The 27014-nt window shown below is 35.4% G+C and overlaps 1 long non-coding RNA gene across 3 annotated transcripts in view; it reads left to right on the top strand.

Annotated features, from left to right (window-relative positions):
* The window catches only part of LOC128198481 (uncharacterized), a 108636-nt gene that overhangs the window by 17140 nt on the left and 64482 nt on the right, over positions 1 to 27014 (top strand). For 2 of the 3 annotated variants that reach the window (XR_008251237.1, XR_008251236.1), the window contains exon 2: positions 14990 to 15052. This is a non-coding gene — a long non-coding RNA (uncharacterized LOC128198481). Of the gene's footprint in view, positions 1 to 14989; positions 15053 to 15490; positions 16441 to 27014 lie in introns of those variants that run through there. The other variant, XR_008251234.1, reaches the window with a different exon arrangement.

The following is a 27014-nucleotide window of genomic DNA, read 5'->3' as shown; positions in this document are numbered from 1 at the left end:
TAAAAAACAAATGTTAAATAGCGGAGATACACAAACTTTTCAGACATTTTACGAACTCGAAAAATTTGGAGTACACATTTTACCTTAATTTTAAAACAATTTCTTTAAATTCAATTTCGTTAAAGAGTCTTTTTAAAAATGCTTGTAAACTATGCCTACTTATATATAAGTAAATTCAGATTTTATTGATTATGTTTTTGTCTTTAGTTCCTTGAGAATCGGAACTTTTCATCCTAAACATAGGTGAAGATCGTTTCTTATTTGAATCTTCTTCTAAGTACCTACTATAAGAACTATAAGAGTGTGTAACTAATAACTAGTAACTGTATTATAGATATTAGTTTCTAGTACAGCTGTTTTTCCTCTGCATTCATTACAAAAGATCCTAATGTTCAAAGCATTGCGGCAAGCCATAAAGAGTTCAAACAACTGCCATAGTATCGTGGTACAAGAGTCGCGAAACACATTTACTAATGAAGTAATGCTGTAAAGTAATGCATTTATGAAACCTTTGCTACGAACTATGTAATTTGCATAGCAATTTTTCCACTTTTTTTAGAAAGTTTTAATTTAAAAGCTTGTTTTTATTTTTAAACCAGCGAGCGTCCGCGACTCCATGTGAAATTCGTTTTTCATAAATCCCGCGGGAACGAATGATTTTTTCGGAATAAAAGTAACCTATAACCTATAATATATGTTACTCTGTAAGCACCTTTATCTTCAAGTTAATTTCCCATTAAAATCGGTTTTATCGGAAAAGAATATTAAAAATGGATTTTTTGAATTTCAGTATCGTGCAAATAACTATAAGTACATCTATTTCGAAATTGCAGACACTCGTCAATTTTGGAGTGATACCTTCTTATGGGAGGGTAAACCGCTTCGTAACGTAACGCGTTACGGCGCCACTATGTCTGGCTTCCCTTTCTCTCACGCATACGGCAACAGGTTTAAGTTATCAATTCTGTCGAGCGTCCCGAGAAGCATACGTTTTTTTTATATAATTATCTATTGATTGATATGAATTTATTTTGTGTATTTCTTAAATACTGCCTCATAATAATGAAGTAATGCTGTAAAGTAATGCATTTATGAAACCTTTGCTGCGAACTATGTAATTTGCATAGCAATTTTTCCACTTTTTTTAGAAAGTTTTAATTTAAAAGCTTGTTTTTATTTTTAAACTAGCGAGCTCCCGCGACTCCATGTGAAATTCGTTTTTCATAAATCTCGCGGGAACGAATGATTTTTTCGGAATAAAAGTAACCTATAACCTATAATATATGTTACTCTGTAAGCACCTTTATCTTCAAGTTAATTTCCCATTAAAATCGGTTTTATCGGAAAAGAATATTAAAAATGGATTTTTTGAATTTCAGTATCGTGCAAATAACTATAAGTACATCTATTTCGAAATTGCAGACACTCGTCAATTTTGGAGTGATACCTTCTTATGGGAGGGTAAACCGCTTCGTAACGTAACGCGTTACGGCGCCACTATGTCTGGCTTCCCTTTCTCTCACGCATACGGCAACAGGTTTAAGTTATCAATTCTGTCGAGCGTCCCGAGAAGCATACGTTTTTTTTATATAATTATCTATTGATTGATATGAATTTATTTTGTGTATTTCTTAAATACTGCCTCATAATAACATATTTAGGTACAGTCTATTAATTGGTATAAGTATTCATATTTATATTTATATATATTATATTCTAATATATAAAATTCTCGTGTCGCGGTGTTCGAACTTGAACTCCTCCGAAACGGCTCGACCGATTTTGAGGAAATTTTTTGTGCATATTCAGTAGGTATGAGAATCGGCCAACATCTATTTTTCAAACCCCTAAATCCTAGGATAGGGTAGTGGTAGGGTAGGGGTATGGTATAGGGATAGGGTAGGGGTAGGGTAGCGGTAGGGTAGGGGTAGGGTAGGGGTAGGGTAGGGTAGTGGTAGGGTAGGTTTATGGTATAGGGATAGGGTAGGGGTAGGGTAGTGGTAGGGTAGTTGTAGGGTAGGGTAGAGTAGATGTAGGGTAGGGGTAGGGTAGGGGTAGGGGTAGGGGTAGGAGTATGGTAGTGTAAGGTAGGGATAGGGAAGAAGTGCAAATAAATAAATTAATAAGTCAAAGCGAAGCTTGAGCGAGTCCGCTAGTGTATATATATATATATATATATATATATATATATATATATATATATATATATATATATATGTCATTAATTATTGTATGTTGGCATTTATCTTTATGTTATTATCATTTTATTTATACGCTCTTATCAAGGTTTTTTGTTTTTGGTTTTTTATTTTGTGTCTTATTATATGAATTTTTATTTTGAATGTATTTAAAGTATTTTGATTAGATGTTTAGTTTATAATTATAACTGACTGACGTCACCCGGGTCTCAGCTGAAAATCAGCGCTGGGCATTGCTTTCCTGCGATGAACGGCTAATGCTGAGCTGTAAACCCTTTCTGTTTGGTGTCACAGACAGTCATATAATATCTAAGATAGGATGTACTGTTTGTGACACTAAAAAGTGAATAAACTTATTTTCTTTCTTCTTCTTCTTCTTTTTCTTTCTATAATCGTGTTTTAAATCGATAATAGCTAATATTATACTTACCTACCTGTTGTGCTAGAAATGGTTAAACAGGATCCTAATACGTGGCTCAAGATGGATGTGACAATGAAATGGCGGCACTCAGCGGAACTTACTCAAACAATGGCTGAAAGGGATTATTCTTCATTTGGATCTTGGCCGTATTAATCATTTATGTCAGAGTGCAGAACCTTGTACATAATACAGTTAATACCAACAGCGTAATACAGTTTTCGTTTTTAACCCATGACGTAAAAAGAGGGGTGTTATGAGTTTGACATTGATGTCTGTCTGTTATTTATCACACTAATATTATAAAGGCGAAAGTTTGTGTGTAAGTATGTTTGTTCCTCTTTTACGCTGCTTTTTTTAGTAGCGGTTATTTTTACGAAGCGATTTGGCTGAAATTTGGAATGGAAATAGATTTTACTCTAGATTAACACATAGGCTACTTTTCATCCCGGAAAAATCCATGGTTCCCGCGGGATTTGTGAAAAAGTCAATTCTACGCGAACGAAGTCGCGGGCGTCCGCTAGCATTCTACATATACGATATTTTTTACCTATTGATCACTTTGAAGTCGGTGCCAAGCTGCTGTGTTGATTTTAGTCGTTAATGAAAAAAAACATGAAAGACAAATAGAATGTCTGAAAAACAAAAATCTTTACGCCTTGAATTTATAATTCACTGGCTTGGCACCTCGGTACAAAATTTAATGTTATTTTTCCCTTTTTAGTTTCGTCGGTACGTTAATGTTTTGAAGTCGGTTGTATTTTTTTTTAAATAATTTTACTCCTTGTTTCTTGATACGGCGCGACTCTAGATACTCGTAAAGCAACAATCCCAGGTATTTTAGTGCCTAGAACAGAACATTTTTAATTGCCTGAGCATGTGCACCACTAACATCATGTTTTTGTTTTTAAATGAACGTAAAATATTTTTCTATATTTATTTTCCTCGTTCATCGAAAATTGATGGTGAATTCGCTGCGAATATCGCTTGTGGTTCAATACTAAAACTTGTACAAAATAAAATCAATTAATATTATGTTTTAGAAACATGTTTCGATTTTGTTATAGTTCTCGTTATTTTGAATTTTGACTCCTGGCAATTATCACTGCAGAATTATATTTTACTTTATGGTCCATAGAAAAGGCAGGCTGTCATTATTGAATTACCCTCGAAACAAGAAAAAATCTTCCGTGAAAAATCATTGTAATTCGGGGCGCTACCAACCATCCAATTTCGTGAGCCGTGATAGCCCAGTGGATATGACCTCTGCCTCCGATTCCAGAGGCTGTGGGCTCGAATCCTGTCCGGGGCATGCACCTCCAACTTTTCAGTTGGAAATTAAATATCACATGTCTCAAACGGTGAAGGAAAACATCGTGAGGAACACCAGACAATTTTCTTAATTCTCTGCGTGTGTGAAGTCTGCCAATCCGCATTGGGCAAGCGTGGTTGACTATTAGTCTAACCCCTCTCATTCTGAGAGGAGACTCGAGCTCAGCAGTGAACCGAATATGATAACGAACCAACCATCATCTAAGGTGTTCATCATCATCACTGTAGGTGTTGATAAAATAATAAAAACTACACACGACAACTACCGATAATCATTACTTATATCACCATAGATTAAACCTTTTTATTGTCTAAACCTTGTTATCTTTAATCTCTATCAGGTACTTCACGAATATAGATAAAGATAAATTGACAGATGGGATTGATACTAGAGATAGGTGAGCCAGCAATTCTCACTTTGTTTAGTCAATTAATATGGGCCTGAGATTGAGGTTGATTAGGTAGTTGGCATCTCAAGTGCGAATACTTGTTACAGGTAGATTTTTCTTCATTAATTTATCAATCACAAATAAGTCTTACAACTGTCTATAGTTCAGGGATTCTTATTCATCAGTAACAACCCATATTAACGGCTCACCTGTTGACGAGTCTGCTCTCAGAATGAGAGGGGTTGGGCTAAAACCACGCTGGTCCAATGCGTGAAGAAGTCACGCACCACATTGGGAAAGCGTGGTGGACTATTTGGCCTAACTCCTCTTATTCTAAGAGGAGACTTGAGCTGAACAGTGAGCTTAATCTATACTAATATAATTATTATAAAGCTGAAGAAATTATTTGTTTGCATGAACGCGCTAATTTCAGGTAATACTAGTCCGATTTGAAAAATTCTTTCAGTGTTGAATAGCCCATTTATCGAGGAAGACTATAGGCTATATATTATACCCGTATTCCTATGGGAACTGGGACCACGCAGGTGAAACCGTGCGCCATCAGCTAGTATAGGTATATTTTCCTCATCATCATTTAGATACGAAATTATGAGATGGATATGATTAATATCTACATCAAGAGTCATCAACTACATGTCAACGGTAAGCTCTTTTTATGTCAAGTATTTTTTGCTGAAGGGATTATCTTAAATCGGGATATGAAAAGGGTTGACCCACGTTGTGAAAATAACCTCGAAGCTATTTATCTGAGATTCCTGAACCGATCTATCTTTTTTACAGCTAAATCTATTGACGTGATTCGGGATCATAAGAAAAATATAATATATAAAAGACATCACATGCTTTTGAAACTTAATAATAATTATAGTAAGATAGTGTCTAACAGTGCAGAAATTCGTTTTCTGAATAATTTAAATGTTAATCATCAAATCACAAGAATTGGTGTCACATTACCAACTTTTCTGTTCTAACTTGAGAAGAAAGAAATCCTATTAATATTATAAACGCGAAAGTTTGTATGGATGTTTGAATGTATGTTTGGATGTTTGTTACTCTTTAACGCCGCTACTACTGAAGCGATTTAGCTAAAATTTGGAATGGAAAAAGAGTTTTACTCTGGATTAATACTTTACATTTACACACAATTGCACAATTACATAGGTTACTTTTTATCCCGGAAAAATCCACGGTTTCCCGAGATTTGCGAAAACTGATGTTTTGATGATATGAATGATTGTTACTCTTTCACGCCTCAACTACTGAACCGAATTTGTAGATATTTGGCATTAATGTATATTATAGCCTGGATTAACATATGGACTACTTTTTATCCCGAAAAAAATCATAGTTTCCGAGGGATTTGTGAAAAACTAAATTCCACGTGGACGAAGTCGCGGGCTTCCGCTAGTACTCAATAAGTCACAACTAGTCTCCGTAAGCCAAGCATGCGACCACCGACTAATGGCGGCGGCGCTTCAATTTTATTGATATAGGTACTCATTGATTTAAAGTCTAGCCGTGCGTATGACAAAATAATACGCAAATCATTTTAAATGTGTCCTAAAGACATCAATAATATAGAAATGAAAACTCACCCGGTAACTTTTAGTACAGTGGAAAGAGGAAGGACGTACGACAAGGAATCCTGATAGTAACAACACAATAGCTGACGTAGATCCATTCCAAATTATCTATTCGTATCAATCAACTGTAGAAAGCTTCGCTCGCGTGTATTGGATCTATTGTTGGTTGAGTGGATTTTTGATTGGTCCATTTTTTTTACTTACCCATTTTACCGACCGTTTAAAACGATTCGTTACTCCGATACGTCCTATGGTTAGGTTCTGGATTCGAGTCCTTGGTCGAACATTGAAATATTATAACTTTTTGTGAGCTATACTCGTTAGCAGAAAGCATTGGCGATGTTAAGAGTAATAATTATTTTTAATAAGATGTTAAAAACTCCCCATGCGCAAATGTAAGAACGAAAGTAAAACGAACCTCTGTCAAATGATATACGAAAATTTTCCCTGCAAAAATACCGGTAACTTTAAATTAATCTGATGTTTGAATAAGTTTGCGAAAATCGGTAATATAGTTATAAATGACTCATCACGTGTCTCAAATGATGAAGGAAAAACATCATATGGAAACATGCATGCCAGAGAATTTTCATAAATTGCTACGTACCTACTCGTATGTGAAGTCTGCCAATCCGCATTGGGCCAGCGGGGTCGACAATTAGCCTAACTTCTCTCGTTCTGAGAGGAGACTCGTGCTCATCAGTAAGCCGACCATGGGTTGTTATCCTACTTCCTACTAATATTATAAACGCGAAAGTTTGTATGGATGTTTGTTTGTTTGTTTGTTGTTACTCTATAACGCCGCTACTACTAAAACGATTTAACTGAAATTTGGAATGGAAATAGATTTTACTCTGGATTAACACATAGGCTACTTTTCCCGAAAAAATCCATGGCTTCCCGAGATTTGCGAAAACTGATGATTTTGATGATATGAATGTTTGTTACTCTTTCACGCCTCGACTACGGAACCGAATTAGCTGAAATTTGGTATTAATATATATTATAACCTGGATTAACACATAAGACTACTTTTTATTGCGGAAAAATCCATGGTTTCCGAGGGATTTGTGAAAAACTAAATTACACGCGGACGAAGTCGCGGACGTCCGTTAGTTAAAGATATTATATAGTCCGTTAGATAAAGATAAAATTATGTCAATTCATCATCATTGACATTTTGTTAAAAATTGCTCGATCGTGTTCGTTAAATGTTAATAGGTATTTTCCTTAATACGATTGTTTATTGGTAAATTATCTCGGATTGTAATGAACATGTCAGCATCCGGCAGCTGTCCGCAGTCCGCGCCGCTGCCAATACCACGATACGGTTGTCAAGTGCCATATTTGCAATTATTTGTATATTCATTTTGTGTCCAATAAAATAGAACGAGAGCCTTCACGTCTTTTGCCTACGTGGTAACTAGCCACGGCCGGAGCGCCTCCCACCAGCCAGACCTGGACCAATTAAGAAAACCTCAATCGGCCCAGCCGTGGATCGAACCGAATACCTCCGTCTTGTAAATCCACCACGCATGCCACTGAAACATGATCGCTCGGCGTTAGTAGGTACGGCCCCTTTATCATTGAACTAGTAGACGCCTCCGCGGTTTCACCAGCGTGGTTCCCGTTCCCGTAGGAATATGGGGATAAAGTACAACCTATAGCCTTCCTCGATAAATGGAACATTGAAATAATTTTTCAAATCGGTCCAGTAGTTACTGAGATTAGCGCGTTCAATCAAACAAACAAACAAACTCTTCAGCTTTATAATATTATTATAGATTATTAAGGGTTCTTTCGTGTTATCACACCCTTGTAAGTTAAGTTAAATCTACTTCCATTTATTTCAATGATCCTAACGCCGAGAACTCTGAAGAGGCTTACATTCCCAGTTAACAAAGATGCCTGGCATCGTGGCGTCTGACTTCAAACTGGGACTTGTATTTGGGTCTAACTTTGTGCGATGTAGTATTATTTAGTTATGGCTTATCCGCTCAGTGTTCTCGTGTTAATGTCTAGTAAATGTGTTTGTATGTCATTTGAATTTAATTAGAATTTAGTTTGCTTGACGAATTGTTTGTTCAATTAATTGTAATTTGTTGCGAGTAGCTGATTCTAGTACTATTATTCAATTTAGGTACACTAGATTTACCACGAGAGTTACTTGAAAATAATTGTTTTTAATAAATAATTTTACTGGTGCGGCCTGTGTACTTACAAATAATCAAAATCACTCCAGGATTTACTATTAAATATTGGATTTTTCTTGTTTTCAAAAAAAACCAGAAGTAGCCAGAAATTCGGAATGTGATTAGGTTAGGTTAGGAATGTGGTTGCTGGTTGGGTTGCGGTCGCTTAGGAAAACATTGCTCGTGGTCCTGTCATCAGTTATCAAGTGACGAGTTGGAACACCGTGGGATTTTAGGCGATTGAAGTCAGACATAACCGTCTTGCCTCCCTGTGGCAAGAAGGTATCCATGAGGATAAAAAAGGCAAGGAATGGAGTCGGGTTAGGTAAGGAATGGGGTTGAGATAAATTAAAACCCCCGAGCTTCGGAGAGCTTTTTTAGGTTTTTCCGCACTCTATTATCAACATCTGAATTGATCGTTGAGCATTATCACATTAAGTTCTTTAATTCGTATTGAACCAGCTTGATGGGTTTAAGCTCCAAAATTTTCGCTTCTATGAACATACAGGCTGATGACGATAATGATTTTTAATTACAACACCAAAAATCTAGATTCTAAAAAGTCCTCGCTTGAAATTATTCAAGTTACAATGTAAAATTAAATAATATTTTATCAAAAGGGTCTTCGTCAAATAAACCCTTCTGCGAAGTAACGAATATTAGATCTTTGCGACAGTTATCAGTGACTTATTAGATTCTCGGAGCCATTGACGTCTGTGATTGGATTTTAATCTAACTATCGAACAAAAGATTCAATGGCGAAGTCCTCCAACAAGCAGGATTGATTAAAGATTTTTGTTACGAATATTTGCAAATACGCGACATCTTTAATTACATTTTATATGCTTCATTGTTTCTTGGTGAATTTAAATCTAAGATAGAGAATGTCATGTGTTCAAAGACTTTTCATTATTTTATTTGAGTAGCTATAGAGTTCCCTTGTTGTGCCAAAGATTTGTGCCAACATTATGGGTTCTTTTTCTTGGTAAATGGTGTATGTATGTCCAGCTTCTGCATTCCGTAAAGTTACAAAGTTGTTAAATCGTTCGTGTCCATGTCAATTTCCTTGTTAATGACATTTTAATTTTGAAATTCTGTAAACATAATTCGAATAAGATGTGTCATAGGCGAAAACTTCGTCGAGTGTAAAATAGCGGAATCACACAGCATATGTCCAGCCTCTGCATTCTGTAAAGTTACAAAGTTGTAAAGCCGTTCGTGTCCATTGAAATTTCTTTGTTAATGACATTTTAATTTTGGCATTTTGTAAACATAAAGTTGCGGAAATTCGAATGAGATGTGTAATAGACGTAAACTTCGTCGACGAGTGTAAAATAGTGGAATCACACTCCTCGTTATATTTCTGAAGATACTTGTAAACCTAATAGGGATGATGACAGTTTTTTAAATTGTATATAAATTCAGAGTATACTAATAGTAAAGCAATTTAGTAAAAGTAACGGGGTATCTGCGATCCTTACTTTCGGAGCTACAGGTATTTATAGGGTCAGATTTGCGGCGCTGCGCGGATCCCTGAAGAACGCCTCATACAAAATGGCACAAACTAATGACGTCGTAGGCAATGTAATGATCGTTAGATTTGTATGGGCGTTCAAACAAAATTACTAATATCTTTGTTATTTGTGCGTTTATGTTTTTAGTTCATATATTAAAAAATGTCACATTTAATGTAAGGAAGCTAAAATGTATGAATTTTCATCTAATTACGACAAAAGATTTTTAATAGATTTTGAAATTTTATAATCACATTTATTATGCAAATATCCAGACAATCTTTGCTTTTTATGTATAAATTAGTTAACATTGACCTTATTTACCCGAATGTATAATAAAAATCAATATATTCAAACCTAGTCATCATCCCCATTGCAAAAATTTCAAGTTTACTCATTATGAATATTGCTAAAGTTCACACAGTTACGAGTGCAATACATATTAGTTGCACAATATTTGAAGGCAACGTCCTAAATGAATTGTGAGATCTTTGCAAAGTTACCGCAAGTTTAAAGCGAAGATGCAGCTTAAATTAGCGAGCAATTCGAAACTTGCATAATATTATATTAGCTTCATATGAAAGTTGAAGTGAAATTAAAGAGAACATTGTTTACCGTAACTGTATCGTCGGTCGGGGCTAGCGAAATAAGTGAACTTTTCGACGGGACAAACTTCGGAGCATGACTAGATGCTGAGCTGAGCACCGAAGTTAATACGTAAACTTGTTCGGGGGTATAATTAAAAAAGTACCTACAGCTAAAATTTCAGCTTCACGTACCTACATGAAAAGTTCGTTTTCCTTGCCCGTGTTTCACGAAAACGTTACTTGCTAGCTATAGTAGGGGAGCCCGGGATGCTAAATTTGCAGTTACTAAAGCATCATGGGGCTCAATTAGATTTGGTAGATTAGATGATAAGAAAAATAAATTGCAATATACTTTATTCGGTTCTAGCGGTGGGAAAAAAAACTACAGACTTAAAAGACAATTTTTCAGCTGACTAAAACCGTTAGGCAATATTAAGCGGTTATTTAGGGAATTATTTCGTTCAAAATATAAAAAAAAATAATTAAGCAAGTGGCTTGAGAACAGAAATATAAAGTTTTTATTTTGTAACTTTCGAACTCTCCTTTTCACTAACGTTACACATAAATGGATAAATTTTCGAAATACACACTTATCTGCTATTAACTAACCTACATTATCATTATCTGACGTTCTGGTTTATATTTATGAAGATGAAGATAGTTTTTTTTTTGGTTACCCTAAACTTACTCACCAATATTAACGGCTCATACTTAGTGTAAGTACTCAACAACGTGCAAGTACTCAACAACGTGCAAGTACTCAACAACGTGTATTATTATTAGGTTTATGTTCACCTGCCACGCTCAAGTAACTCTAAAAATCCCCTCTTCGGCTCCCCAACTAGGTAGTTCTTGTATAAGTTTGAAATGAAAAAAATAGTTCTATTCCTATAGTACGACTTGGCAATTTGAAATTCCGCTGCAGTAAAACAAGGCTGCTCCACTGGCCACTTTAAAAGTTTCACATTGCGTCATCGTATCGTGTTTCTTGTCGGAAAAGAAATTTCTCAAGTATATTTATTTGATTAAAAAATCATTGTGGTACCTAATGTAAACATTATGTAACCTGGTGCGTACATAGTGTGCTTAGGTGGATGAACAACTTGCAAGATTTAAAGTTAAATAATCTACCTGTTTAAAATTGCATTTCTTATAGCCTTATATTGCACTAGCGGACGCTCGTAACTTCGTGCGCCCTTAGACCTCCTTAATCCGGCCTTATCGCAAAATCGTTTCTAAGCGGATGTCTACTAACTGTAAGCTACCTTCCTGCCAAATTTCGTCTTTGTACATCAGTACGGTTTTTTAGATTTCGTCATGATTTCTTGATGAATGACCGTTCGCATTTATATATTAAGACGAGCTTACCCGACTTATGTTTTACTAGCTGACTGACTTGTGTTTTACTAGCTGAGGCCGCGCGGTTTTACCCGCATGGTTCCCGTTCCCGTAGGAATACGAGGATAATATATAGCTTTCCTCGATAAATGGGCTATCACACACAGAAAATATTTTTCAAATCGGACCAGTAGTTTCTGAGATAAGCGCGTTCAATCAAACCAACAAACAAGCTTCAGCTTTATAATATTAGTATAGATACAATTATAGATAGATAGAAGGATAGAAGATTACCTTATAAGTGTCTTATTTTGCCAAAATTTTTTTGCAGTCGCGGAATTAATTAAACATTATCAACAACATGTCTAGTTTTTGAGATATTTTTAGAAACATTTTTTTTAGTAGGTAATTGTATTAACATTTTTGCATACAGAACTTAATTTTTTCAAAATTAATGAAACCTTTATCATATTTGTTGAACAAAGTTAAAATAATTTGTTAAACACAGTCACAGCAATTTATGTATAAATTTTGTGTAGAGACTAACATGCATGTTTATCTTTGTCATCCTTAAATGCTCCTGCAGTAACTGAGTAGGAACACCCATTATACAAGTACCAACTCACTTCACTAATTACTTCTAGCATCGGTTTACTGGGTTCAATTAATCACGGGAATTCACAAATGGAGCGATATTATTTTGAAATCCGAGCTGGCGGGGGAATAGCTAATCCAATCGTGAGCATCTGCCGTTGCACTTTGATTAGGTTTGCTACCCCTGCTTATGTTCCTAAGCTCTGCGAGTCTGCGACCTACATAGAGACAGACTTAGTCATAGTCTTAGACGTAGTCTTTCTAGTAAACTTTCTAGTACTTCTAGTAGTAAAGTAGGGAAGTTAGGGAGTGTCCAAAGAAATAGACATAGCGGGTACCTTTTAAAAGATGATAGTATAGATCATTAAGCTATCAATAGCGTTATTGGGATATCGAAAACAATTTTTTTAAGAGGTGGGTACTTTACTTTGTGTGTGTTAAGTGAATTAAAAAAACATAGGTACGTATTTAATGGTTGTTTTTAGATTAGTACATATTACGTAGCATTAAATACCCAATACATAAAGAACATAAAATATCGTACCAACTGTATATGAATATAACGATTTAATGAATCTTAAAAGGGAAGGTACCTACAAAAAATAGACTACTAAGGTACCGTCATAGAAATAATTTAGATATCTACCTATATATGTAAAAAAAATCATATAGAAATAAACTTCATAGTCTATTAGTAGTAGATACCATGTAATTCATTGGACTGCAGCGGTAGTAAAACTTTTAACAACTTCTCTGCAATATTTATAAGTACTGTTCGTACTACTTCCGCATGTAGAATGTTTGTACGAGTAGTATTTGAAAGTATATGTTTTTCTGTTCTAAAATTAAAATATATTTATCATACCTAGAGCCCACCATTTAACGTGCTTTTGGGGACACCAGGGTCACATCATCAACTTTGAACTAACAGTTTCTGAGATTATTTGTATTCAATGACAAGTTTGCTCATAACTGCGATATCTCCTGACTTTAAGTGACGATACAAATAGCTTAGACGTATCTGCTAATGGTACGAAGGCTAGAATTGAGCTGAATAAGAAATTATAAAATCCTGAAGTGACCTGATCTAGAACTAAACTTGCTGTAAGCAATACATTACCAGATTCTTGGTAGAAAGTGAAATCTAATAATCCAATTCATTACTGGTAGAGTCTTCGAATAGTCAAACTTAACGTCTCAAAAGTGTTTGTACTTAAAATAAAAGAATTATGATTTTTTAATTTTATTAACAATCAATCTAAAGTCACCCCGTTAAAAGTAACTGACTGAATTGAATCAGTAAATTAGCCATCTATAGCAATAAAAGCTCCAATACTAAACAATTTCCCATCACAAATGAAAGCAAAACAATATGTTCGTATCTCACATTTCCGCGAAACGTGGGGAGTTCATAAATACTTAATTCAACTGAAAGCGGTTGTATAATCAGGTCTTATGGCCAACATGCTGGAGATGCACTTTCATAAGCGATGAGAGGCTTTACCTGAGCCCACTCGCTTTGTGGCGCACTATGTGCTCCCCGAGAGAGTTCAATATGGGAGGCATTTACATCGCTTCACCGTTATGGACATTTTGAAATGTTACGTCGTTTAGGTTTACTCCGCTGTCTCCTGATATTGTAAAATTGTAATGTGATTCAAACAATGCTGTTAGAAGAAAAACATGTATAGATAAGTTATACGCGGACCGCAAGTGGCACGTTAAAACTATGCTAATTAGCAAACCTGAGCCGCTGAAATAATTTTTGTGTGCAACTGGCACACAAAAATTATCGTAAACATCGATTGTGGCTTATGTAACCTGTCTACCCCTTTTTTCTTTTAGCGTCATTGGATTTAAAATATATAATTATGGTCTATTTAGATAGGGAATGTTTTGCTCCGAATACGAGAGTTCTCGCTAATTGTTGTTATTCATAATCTGAGATTAGCAACAATTTCCATAATATTATTCTGTTTTATAATCGTGATTTAATCCTTCCTCGTTTTTATGTTGCTACCGATGTAGGAAAATATTGCCATTCTATCGTATATAACCGACATTACGTATAGGTATCAGATATGCTATTTACGTTGTATGCAAACACTGCACGAGCCAGACGTCCCCTGATGTAATATTTCGTGAAGAACTTAAAACTGCATTACAATAATGTGTTCAACGTTTGAAAAAACTTAAGAGCCTTCAAAAGCTTGAAAGTCTGTGCCATATAATGGGTTTTTAAAAGCTTGCATTTAGCGTTTTATGAGGTACTGTTATATTAAATACAATATGAAAAAGGAATTATTAATTTATGTTTTACTATTTAGGTAATTGTCTCTGAATTGCCTCGTTCGCATTCATGCCACTGATTAGCATTAGCTTAAGTATGTTGCTTCAAAAACATCACTATTTTTTTTTTAAAAGAGAACTTTAAATGTCTCTAGCGAATGGTTGAAGTTCACTGTTTCTTCACTGGATACATGATTACACATGATGTCTTGTATCAAATAATAAACATCAAGTTTTAAGCTTGGGTTGTAGAGGATCTGGAGCCTTAAAACCTGCTTTCTTCCAAAGCCACTAGGGTCCATAATTGGCTACCATAGTTACTGTACTTAAAAGCTTGGAAATTTTTAGGCTTCCTAAAATTTGGTATGTCTACCTATCAGGTTGATGAAAATTCTTGTACAGGAACTGTCAAAGTGTCATTATTGCGGGCTACAATAATCAAAAGTTTTGTGCTACAAACATAGGGGTTTTCGGATGGAGAAGTTTAATTGTGTCACGCTCAGGAATTAATAAACATTTCTCCTTTTGTTACAGAAATCGCTGGCATCAGCGTTTTGGGAGGAAGATCAATAGTTCCATTCGTTTTATGGGATTGATGTAAGTGTGCATGCTTTTTACCTGTTTGTATACAACTTGTCTTGTCATGTCATGTCTTGTCATATGTTTTGCCGATTTAATAAATTGAAGCGTCTGTCTGTGATTTCAAAATAAGAAATATATACATATACTAGGGAAGTTCTTGAGTGATAGTAAAATCCGGTAACTCAGTGTCGCTTATGGGTGACTTCATCCGATTTACGTAATATATTATTGTCGACTGTCGATTAAGACTATTACATCCTGTGAAAAACAGACAATCAGATCTTACTTTTCAGATTTCGTTTAAAAATTCGAATTTTACTAAAAAAGATTGCTACCGGAACCGCAAAAAGATGGAACCGGAATATCGAGATTTTTAAAAACAACATATTTGTTTTCAACATGTTAATTTTGATGTGCAATATATTAAATCATGATTATTGTTGTTCCTTCCAGAAAACCTGACGATCCCACAATACCAGTTCCTAAAAGCCTTGAAGACCTTTGGAAGCTTATGAATTGCGGAAGTTGATAAATCCATCAAAGTCCTTCCGTCATCCTACATCCTGTCCATTTCCAAGCAGTGAACTACCAAATCAAACTGATCATATCTTTAGAAAAATTAGGCTGCAGACAAATAAGGCATATTTGTAATCACTCTAATATATGATCATTATTATCATATCAGCCGATGGACCGTCTACTGCAGTTTGGACATCCAAACATCACGATCCTGAGCCGCATGCATTCCTTGCATTTCTGATATCTGATAAGAAATCTAAAACTAAGGATATTATTAATAATTATTCAGACACTAAAAATAATTTAAGTTCGCACATCGTGGACGTTGGGGTCCCAAGATGCTGGAATGGCGACTCCGCACCGGAAAGCGCATTGTTGGTCGACCCCCCACTAGATGGACCAAGGACATCAAGCGGGCTGCAGGAAGCCGCTTGATGCTGACGGCTCGAGACCGTGATGTTTGGAAGTCTATACAAAGAGGCCATGAATATGTGTCCAGCAGTGGACGCCCATCGGCTGATGATGATGATGATGATGACACTAAAATAACTTTGTATCAAAGTATAATATTAACAGTATGTAATTCAATTAAAGCAGTTCACGGTTAAAACTCACGTAACTTTATTGACTTGTAACCTAATATCGCTGACGACAGTTTAAAATCTGAAGTTCGTGTTACATAAAGTAAATATAATGTAGGTATATTACCTGATATTGTCACAAAGTTAGCGTTGCCATGACGACAGGCTGCCATACTTTAGTCGAGAGGCGGAACGTTATGCCTCACTTGGTTCAGGTCGGGGAGGAATATTTACTGCCTTGCCTTAGTCGCGATAAAGTATACTTACTTTGTAACGTTTTTTATCCACTCAGTGTTTGTTCCGTTTATCGTTTTTATAATCTGCTTTACCAGTAGGAACTCATCATATTTTAAACACATATTTGTTTAATAACGATTACAATCAACAGCGATCTCAGATATATTATCTGAGGTCGCTGTTGATTGTAATTGAGATTGATTTTCTTTACCTGTATGTTCAAGTTTTTATTGGTTAAGGCTTAGTGAATGAATCTTTTTTGAAATTACTAGTGCTTCTCACCTACAAATACTAGCAACTTTGTTTTTTATATCAATATCACGCTGAGTTCGTTGAGATATTTATTGATTGTCTGCGTTGAAGACTCAGAATAATTGTTTAATCAGGTGATCAGTCTGCTTGGTTCTTCAATAATAACTATAAAGATTACTCCTAATATTCATTAATTTCACTGTCACTCTTTAGATACTCCCAAATGTTCATTAACTTCACTGTCACTCTTTAGAACTACGTCACCGCAGTTTGATGATATTTGATTGTAAATTTACGCCTGTATAATAGGTTAAGCATGCTAGTATTCTCTCAAGTATTGCTCCGTTAAACGACTTTATCCTCAAAAATATTGACACTGCATTGGACCACTATAAAGTCGACGATAGAGAACACTCAAACCCCTTCAATTCCATTGCTCCACTTTCCAGCAGTACACCAATAAACTAGCAGCTCCTGTATTGGCTAATAAATTTGTCAATAGTGCACCGCGTCGCCTCGCTAGCACTGGCAAGAAAATTTCACCGACGTGCACACGTTTGCAACTCTTTATTCGCTATACTTCATTCGATTTGTTAGAAGCTGGCTTTGACCGATGCTTCAATAGTGAGAATTTTATTTGAGATATAAAATCTCTTAAGGCTTCAAGAGTTTTTAAATCAGACAGTGCAAACTTACGTACCTTTGGAAGCTTATCCACCAAAGTCCTTGCGTTATCCTACTGCCCATCCAATTCCCAGCTGAAAACTACCAAATTGAACTGAAAATATTCTTAATAAAAATAGGCCCATGTAAGGCATCTTTGAAACAGTGATACTATGGCGATAACACTTGTTATACAGTAAGCTTAGCATGTGTCAACGACATATATCTTGAAGAGAAACAGATATTGTCGACCAATATGTCTGAAATGAAAATCTTGTTCTCTTTGGACCTTGCGAAGGGACTATGCTTTTTCGACAGAATATTAGGCGCGCATTCACCAACGCGACAATACAAGTCAGTGTTGAGGGTCCATAGAAGCAGGCTTCTTGTAAGGACTTTGAAAGCCACGCTCTTGAACCGCTTTTATTCAGCGGCTCCCTTGAACCCACATTCGGAACTACGCTCTACTTATAGAATATCACTAAACGTTGTAAAATTAAACTCAAGGGGCAAGAACAAACAATAAGCGCTGTAAGCGGTGATAAGAGATCGGCGAACATTACACGCTTCAATACAAGAACGTTTCAGTCCGTAGCAAAGCCCTTACAGCAAATACCCAAATACTTTTAAAAATAAAGAAACCAAAAACAACAACAAGCAAACAATTATATGTATAATGTATATATCACTTTTTCAAAAAAATAACAAAGGGACGAGAACAAGCAATAAGCGGTATTAACAATACGGCGAAGATTAGTTGTGCGTACGAACGCTACAACACAGTTTGTGTTAGTCCAAAGAAAGCCCTCATTATGTCGATCTTGTTAATAGAAAAAAAACGGACAAGGACAAGCAAAAATCACCAAATATGTTGCTTGAAAAAAGAACAAAAGGACAAGTACAAGCATTAAGCGCAATCAGCGGTAAGAACAGGAATGTATGTCCGTTTCAATCTGCAGTCAAGCCAATCATGGCGCTAAATAGCGCTTTCGCAAATAGACAAACAAAGGGACGAGAATAAGCAATGAGCAGCAAATATATCGCGTTTTTTAAAAAAAGAACAAAGGGACGTGAACAAGCAATAAGCGCAATAAGCGGTAATAACAGTAGTGAGTACGGCGAACATTAGCCGCGCGTACGAACGCTACAATACAAGTCCGTTTCAGTCCGCAGCCAAGCCCTTATCGCGAAGCGGCACTACGTTCAAGCCGATTACGTGAAAGCGCTCCCTCGCTCGCTGCAGCACAATGAGCATCGGGGGCTTTCTGTAAAACAACAATGCACATTGTTTCACGTGTAATTAATACCTACTGTCTTATAGTTTTATGAAAATAGCCATAGACTTGATTGAAACTTGTTTAACCATAAAAATATTAGAAAAACATTGGATAAGTACATCATTTATGAAATTGGGGGAAAAAGTCTGATACAGCCCGGCTCATGTTACTGATTTGCAGGCAGAATTTGCAAATTATAAATATTGCGACACAGAAGTTTCTCATCAACGTGTCTAATCCAAACAGTTAAAATGTGGACTGCTCAACGAGCAACCCTTCTATACTAACTCCATAGCAAAATAAGAAACTAGGCAAGTCAACTTAGATGTTTACCCTGTTGGTAACCAATGTTGAGTTTGGATTACAGTTAAACTCAAGCCGTAGTTAAGTATTTACTTGCCCAAATTATTTCAAATCAACAAGTTGAAATAATTTGGGCGAGTAAATATATAGTTGACTATGTACGTTACTTTTAAAAGTTAGTTTAAGTTAAGGCTTAAACATATTCAACCTTTTCATCTAACGTGTAAAACGCAAACTCGTGCGGACGATAAATCGTGGACGACTTTGCCGGGATAATTTCAACCAAACTTTGGAACTGTTCTTAGAATAACTTTTCAAGCTAATTACCATTCAGAGCAGGCCGTTGGCAGGTCTTCGAATTCGTAGCGTGCAAATTGAACCCTCGCTGAGGTGGCATAGAAGTTGTGTAGTTGGGGCTATATTCCGCAATCTACCAAGTCAACGCCGTTAGAATTAACTTTATATATCGTCAATTTACTTGCTTGAATAAGATTTATTTAGGTCCAATAGTTAACCTGAGTCTCCCGATCACGATCTCTAGTTTACGATACGTTCGAGACAAAAATCCGTTTTAGGTCGATTTTATTTATTCTTCAACTCCATTCTATTTTTCCTGTTTATATTGTCGTCATTATCAATGTTGAGTACCGTACATTTAAGTTTCAATTCACAAATGTTCTTGTTTTTAATTTGTTTCATGTTTCATAAATCTGAACATTCGCTAAATATAATTAGCCCACACTTATCTCCCAGCTTTGGATCGGGACATGTCATGCGGAAGTAAGTGCTCTCTATACTAAAAATCGAGCTCCGAATTTTAAAGGTAAAAAGTGTAAGAAGTAAAAAGTCCATTGACGATCATTAGTACAGAAAAGCCTTCCAGTACCCTCGTCAAATCGGCTCGCCCGTTCAATGCGTTTATATTAAAGCGTCAGTGAAGCGTGAAAATTATCTTTGGTGGAACAATCATCGATTTGGGGTCAGAGTGAGGCCGCTAGATCGTTGCCAATTATACGTTCTGCTTGCTCAAAGTGCTTTATCTAATTCACTGATCAATGGATATAAGTGACAGGTACCTGGATACGCTTTCAGATTATGACCGTTACGATCATGGACTCATATTCCATTCGGAAGATATTAGTTAGATTATTAAAATATGAGGTGATCATGTTATCCTTCTTTATTTCTTACTATAGGTATACGTGTGTCTCTTCAAAGTACCCATTTTATTTGAAAACGTATCTAATATCTCCATTTTCTTATCTTGTGGGTACGGAATTTGCGTTTGACAGTTTTATTACAGATCTACTCTATTATGTTAAAGGGGTGGCTTTCTTGCTATATTTTTTTTCTTAATATTTCAGGATTAAGGCCATAATTTTTCTTGAATTTGCCTAAAACGGGTTGGCCATTTCCCTTCATAATGACTTGCTACGTCTTGGTGATTTTAAGACGCCTTTCAAGGGCACTTAGAGATGCCCCACTTTGATAACATTTTGTCCTTTAAACACAAAAGCTATTAAAATGTGATGGAAATGCACACTTTCTTACTTTATTAAAAAGCTTTCGCTTTTAGTTATAATTTATTTACTAACGAAATTCACCACCTGGAAGCAATTTTATATATCCATCTATACTAATTTAACAAGCATTCAATCAAAATACTAATATTATAAAGAGGTAATGTATGTAAGTTTGTACGTTTGTAGAATTTATACATAATATGTACGAGTAGAACTATGTAGATATAGGTATTATATTAGCTTTTCTGTTAATCCCATCCTATCTTACATTTCATTAATAAAACTAAGAACCATTCTTCCGTTGAAGAAATATTTAATGAACTCGATGAATTCTTATCTTAACGAAAGATTAAGTTCACTGCAGTTTAATTAGTTCCGTAGTTATATTTTATCATGCTACATCGCAATATTTATAAATATTTTTTTTTGTAGACAGGTACTTGTAAAATAAATTACTATCGAATTAACATACTTACAATACAATTATTTTAGGTAAACTTTTGCAGCGTATACTATGATCATCATCACCATATTATTGTTGTGTAAAGACTTCCACTTCCAGAGAATATTGTCATGAGCTGTCTTTGGATAATTGTGGAACCATTACTGCTATTTCTATAAAATTATAATATGGGACCATTTAAGAGGTGGATCAATGAATCCCTCAAAGCTGTGTACGGATAAGCAGTGCCTCTGGTGCTGTAACCCGCTTTAGTTGATCCACCTAGTAGAGGGTCAAACAACACTACGCTTTCCGGAGTGGTTACCATTTCAGCACCTTGGGGCTCTATGTACACTATGCTTTAAGCATAAACAGCAGCTGTAACCACAACTATTCATCGGGACACATTTATCTTTGTCTCACGTGAGACTAACTTCCTGATATTGCCTTTTCTTCGGGAATTTTCTGATTTATGAGGTATATGCTCGTACCTTATTTATCACGAGCAATTTCCCCAATGTCAGTTGTTTTTGTTTTATCGCCATGGGCTGCACCATTTATTCGGTTTATTCAGTCGTGAATAGATTGTGCTATTTGGTTAAGTTAATCGTATTTATCTTACTGACATATGGTTCCTACTGAAATTTAGGTCAGATTAATTTGAATGTCTTTTTTGTTGAACCATTCTGAAAAACGTAAAGAAAATTTCAGTGGATTTTTCTAATACTTATCATTTAACCGCAGTAAAAAAATATATTCATTTCTCAAAGGCCGCCGTATTTCAAAGCAAATACGATTCTAAGGCTCCGTAAATCGAGAAAGTGTGTAGGGGGAGTCGTATTTTATTTTCACGACAAATTGCGAATGCTAAGACAGCATAAATGTTTTATTCGTTTTCTATTTGTACAGGAGGAATTCGCATCGCATAGTGCACTCTGGAATTGTTAAGACCGGTAAAGTAATTCGTTTATCAACCATTTCAGTTTCTTGATAGACTGAAGGTGTCAGGAATGCTCTGCTAATGCACTACGGGAAAGGATCCATAATTTGTCTTTTATTTAATTTAAAATTTGCGTAGCACCCTTTAAAATGTTTCTGTCATATTTTTAATTTCATTGTAGGCTTTTGACTTCTTTGTTCACTTAAGGGTGTAACATTTACATTTTACATTAATTAGTTAATTAATTAATATAAATCCTTTGTTTTAGAAATAAAATTATTTATAACTTTGCATTTGGCTTAACCAAACTTTGGGATTAGCAATTCTGTACGTTGGCATTTGTTAAGTTAATCAATTTAACTGGATGTCATATATGTTCAACTACTTCTTGCAAAGGTCAACTCGAGAAGTTACGGCAATTGGGGAATTTCTCAATATCATTTGCTTACGATGTTGGTCATTAATTCTCATCTTTCACTTTAACTAAGTACCAGGTTAATAATTCATATAGGTTGATGTTAGCGAGAAACAACGTGAATCCATTTTTTTTAAATATTTTCATGATAATTTTATATAAAAGCGTATACTTTAACTCGGCACTCGTAATATGTGTAACGATAAAGTCTTCTTTATCCTTTTCAAACTTCCCAACAGCTTTTACAGTCGGTTAGAATATCTAATACAATGATCCTTTGACGCAAAAAGCAGCGTTTCGCCTGATAAATATGTTGTAGTCGCAAGGGATTCGAGCATATTAACCGTCGTTGTCTCAACAGTGACACATTTAAATATTACTTCCAACTTTTATCTTCAGCAAAAACATTTTATAAAGGTTCTACGGTGTAATCGAGTTAGTGCCGTCCATTGTCCGCACCGCTCATTCGGCGTCATTTATTTGTAGGGTCCTCTGATTTTCCTCCCCCTTTTTGTTTATTTTTGTTTAAGGATTTGCTACTGCTAATTTTAATTTTCATTTAAAACGTTTGGACTGTAGATTGCTTTACTTTGTTTAAGATTTAAATTGTTTGTTCTCTCCGTTTGATTCGTTTATTTCAAAGTAAAACTTACGTATATTTTTATCAAACAATTAGGATTCTATGTATTTGTGGATCTCAACTGAAGTGTTTCTTGAATCTTGGGATCTAAGCCTTCAACAGTTCTTCGAACTACATATTCAACAGTTGTTCGAACTACATGTGGTAAAACTTTCTGAACATAGTTTACTCTATCACCAACTCTTCAACTAATGTTACCATTTACCAATACCACAAACATCGACTGCTTGTAGAAACTGTATCGAGTATATAGAATCACAAGAATTCATTCTCTTAAATTATGAATTTGGGTAATAACTAAAACAACATGAAAATACTGTTGGAATAATATCCATTTTTATTGTTACTTGGAGCGTATTATTAGAATAAATAAATTATACTGAAAGTTAGTATGAATACGCAGTAATGTGCAATTGTAATTTTCTATTGCTGTAGCTGTAACCGGTTTCAGATAGAGGCCAGGTTTCCGACGGGACTCGGTTCGCGAAATGAGGGCATATCCGGCTACGTGGAGTTACGCCGGGTATTCGCGTCCTAATGACGAGGACTATATTTAATGTGCTAGATAAGTAAAATTTCTTTGTTAATATGCAATTTTAAGCTGCATTGATCCTTTTTATATTATTTCACTGGCGCTTTTTGTGATTGTTTCGTTACTTTCTGACGCCCGCAATTTTATCCACCCTCATCATCATGCATCCAGCTATGAATGGAACTTTCGAGATGGCCGGATTAAAGAGGTCTACCTAGGTAAACGTGGACGTTTGCTAACTATACCTACCTCACTGACAAATTTCATGTTTGTACGTTAAGCGGTTTTCGATATTTTCGTCCTTTCGCTGTTCATATTTAGGAAATTTTGCTTTCTTGCATATTTAGATACAGTGGCAGTTTCAAACTCGAATTAAGTTTTTTTTATTCTTTTCATTCCTTACAAGTAAGCCCTTGACTACAATCTCACCTGATGGTAAGTCATGATGCAATCTAAGATGGCAGCGGGCTAAGGCTAAGGGTTGTTGGGAGCAGGATGAAAATTTCTGTTTCTGTTTCACAGTTAAAAAAATATTCATATTATTGTATAATTCAACTAAAGTGTCAGCATTAGCATTTCATATAATTCTGTGATTCATATAGTATGCTCGAGTAAACCTTGTGTTATTATGTGCATATAAAACTGTGATGCCTTCATTTTGAATTAACATCATGTTTGTTTTCCGTTTGTTTGTGTTCACTTTAATGTTAAATGAGCGTTCCGTCCAAAATGTCGATAGTATCATTTGATTGTCCGTCGTTTGCACGCTTTCGATGTTTTGTCAATATATTTGTGCCATTAATTTCGGGAATGGCTGCCAGTCTACCGCTTTGTGGTTTCAATGTACGAGTTAGTTGTTAGAATTACAGTTTAGCCCTTTTCAATTGTTAATTTTTGAGGTTGTTTTACTAACAAACGTCATTTATTAACGGAAATACCTACCTCCGCAATACCTATAATACCTAGCAGATGGCCGTGATTTCGTTCATGTGGTAAAATTAGGATCTGTTTTAAAATATAAAAACATAAGTATTAACTTTGCATTGCATAACCACGAAAAAACATTAACACTGCAAAGGCTGCTTTTGTAGGGATGTGTTTTCTTGTTCACTTTTTCAAGTGATAACTTATTATGGGAGGGTAAAGCGCTTCGTAACGTAATGCGTTACGGCGCCTCTCTGTCTGGCTTCCCTTTCTCTCACGTATACGGCAGCAGGTTTAAGTTATCACTTCTGTCGCACACAAGAATGCTTATTCAGGAGCATACTTAAAAACTGCATGCTTATTGCTAGTAAATGTAAACTGATGATAAGCATTGCCGTATGGAGCATACTTTATAGCACGTTATTAGCATTCTATTTTAGAGCATGTGTAACAGTACCTTAAGTTCCTGAATAAGCATGCTCAAAGCAAACATTCTAATTACACATGCTAATTTGTTAACCACCATTTTACAAACTTATCTAGAACTACGAGTAAGCGGGTAAGTACGATAGCCAATTATTGAGTTGTGCCCGTTAATTAACAGTTAGTAGTATACTATAGAATATAGATTAAGAGTCATTAAGAATGATTAATATGTAACTTTATATACGTTCGAACTTTCTACGGGACTTAATAGCAATATACGTGTATCACCCTCTTAAGTTAAGCTTTGAAAGTCCAAGCCTATTTACCTTAGTAATCGGATCAATGTGCCATTTAACTAACTGTAGTAAGTTAATAATCCTTAAACTACTAGTGTGAACGCTTCATTTAGCTCCTCGCAGAAACTTCGTGCTCATTAATATAATAATAAGTGTATGGGAGATTGATGATGTATATACCTACAATTATATGAATTAAATATTATTAACTTTCACTTGTTACGTACTTAATTGTTATTCCAGCTTCTGTTCGCTCCGACTTGATACCCATATTGAGGGTGAATAGGCATCTTCAAAACAAGCACGATCTACCATAAGTTTCATTATTGTTTACCATCATGCTCGATTGCAGTCATGTGCTAACTTACATAACATAAAATCAGATCATTAGGGGCACAAAAACCAACACAATGTCCAGAATTAAGTACTGTACTCGAAGGAGAGAAAAATTTCCAAAATCTACATTAGTGCGATTCTTACGGCTAATAAATATTCCATTATTCTAGCCAAACCAATCAACAGATTATGTCGCATCCGTTTAACTACAAAATACTGAAGAGGAAATCCGGTCAAAAATAAATCACTCAAAATCTGGCGTTATCAAATGACAGAAAAATGGATACGTGACAAAATACGCACATACGCAAGCGATACCACGCCAATCTTTGAATAGTTGTTACAAATATCGTCGATAGAAAATGTAGACAAGCAATGATAACAAAATATAAAACTCGTTAAGCTTGAATATAATTGAACCTCTTCTGCGTAGGCTTATTTACCGAAATAATAACCATTCTTAATTTCAGAATTTCGCTCTTTAAAATTCCTAGCCGCTATTAAAAAAAAATTATCACTCCCTCAGCATATTCCCCGCGGCTTAAGTGCCTGTTTCAAAAACGAGAGACAAAAGCCGGCTTTAATTTGGATCTGTTTGGAATTTCATCTCCATTCAAATAAATTTTGTTGTGAGTAATGAACTTTCTAGTTATCTATTATCTTAACAATTAATTATTAGAATTCGCGGTTGTTCTAAATTTTTTTTAAATGTGGGTAATTCAAGAGACACAAAATAAGTTATTTATAAAAAAAGGAATTAATTTGCGTGTGTGTCTTCTTAGTCAATAAGCTATTGAAAAAAAATGAGACTAATTTGCAAAACTGTTTACTGAATAAGATTTGAACATACAATATGTAGTGATATTGCGTTTTATGTAAGATACTGAGGCTATGGCTATGGCTATAAATATTAGGTTTCTTTATTAGACAACAAATTACTATCATTAGCAGTTCGGATTCGAGAAGTTAATGATATTACACCGCCATAACTCAGAGAGCACGTTTGGTAGGCGTCCACAGATCCGCACCGTATGCATCGGGTGCGTCCACTGATTCGCATCGCACAAACGCATTTCATGTACCGTAAAATTAAAAATCCGTTTGATGCGATGCGTCCGATACGTACGATGCAGATAAGTGGATGCCTACGTTAAGACGTTGGTGTCGTTCCCGGTTACTTGATAGTAATCGCGATCATTTTAGAGTCAAACATTATCTTTCAACCCGCCAAACCACATTAGAACAGCAAGTGAGTCCAAGTTACAAATGTCCTTCTACAAGTCTTGATTTTGAAACATTAAAATATGCTGATGGTACACACACATAAACAATTAAAACAGTGTAATAAGAGAAATGAGAAACTATGGGCTTGTTGATATATTACACTCGTAGCTAAGATGCTTTCTTACCGGCACGTGAGCAAGCAATTAGACCTCATTTCCATTCTCATCAGCCCTTATGAATGCAGACGTATTCCCGGCTCTAAGGAGTGTAATAAATCACCTGTCTTAAACTGCGTCTCTAACTTCAGACGCTCATGTAAATTCATTATTTGTACCTTTAACTTTAGCCGAGTAGTGCAGGCAATTTTAATTTTTGTCACGTTCAGCTGTGTACGACTAAATAAGTTCCGCGTATGAATAATAATGTTCTTGTGATTGCCTTTACATA

This window comes from Bicyclus anynana, chromosome 1 (assembly GCF_947172395.1).
Source record: "Bicyclus anynana chromosome 1, ilBicAnyn1.1, whole genome shotgun sequence".
In the NCBI taxonomy this organism is placed as follows: domain Eukaryota; kingdom Metazoa; phylum Arthropoda; class Insecta; order Lepidoptera; family Nymphalidae; genus Bicyclus; species Bicyclus anynana.
This window is presented reverse-complemented; position numbering and strand designations above follow the sequence as displayed.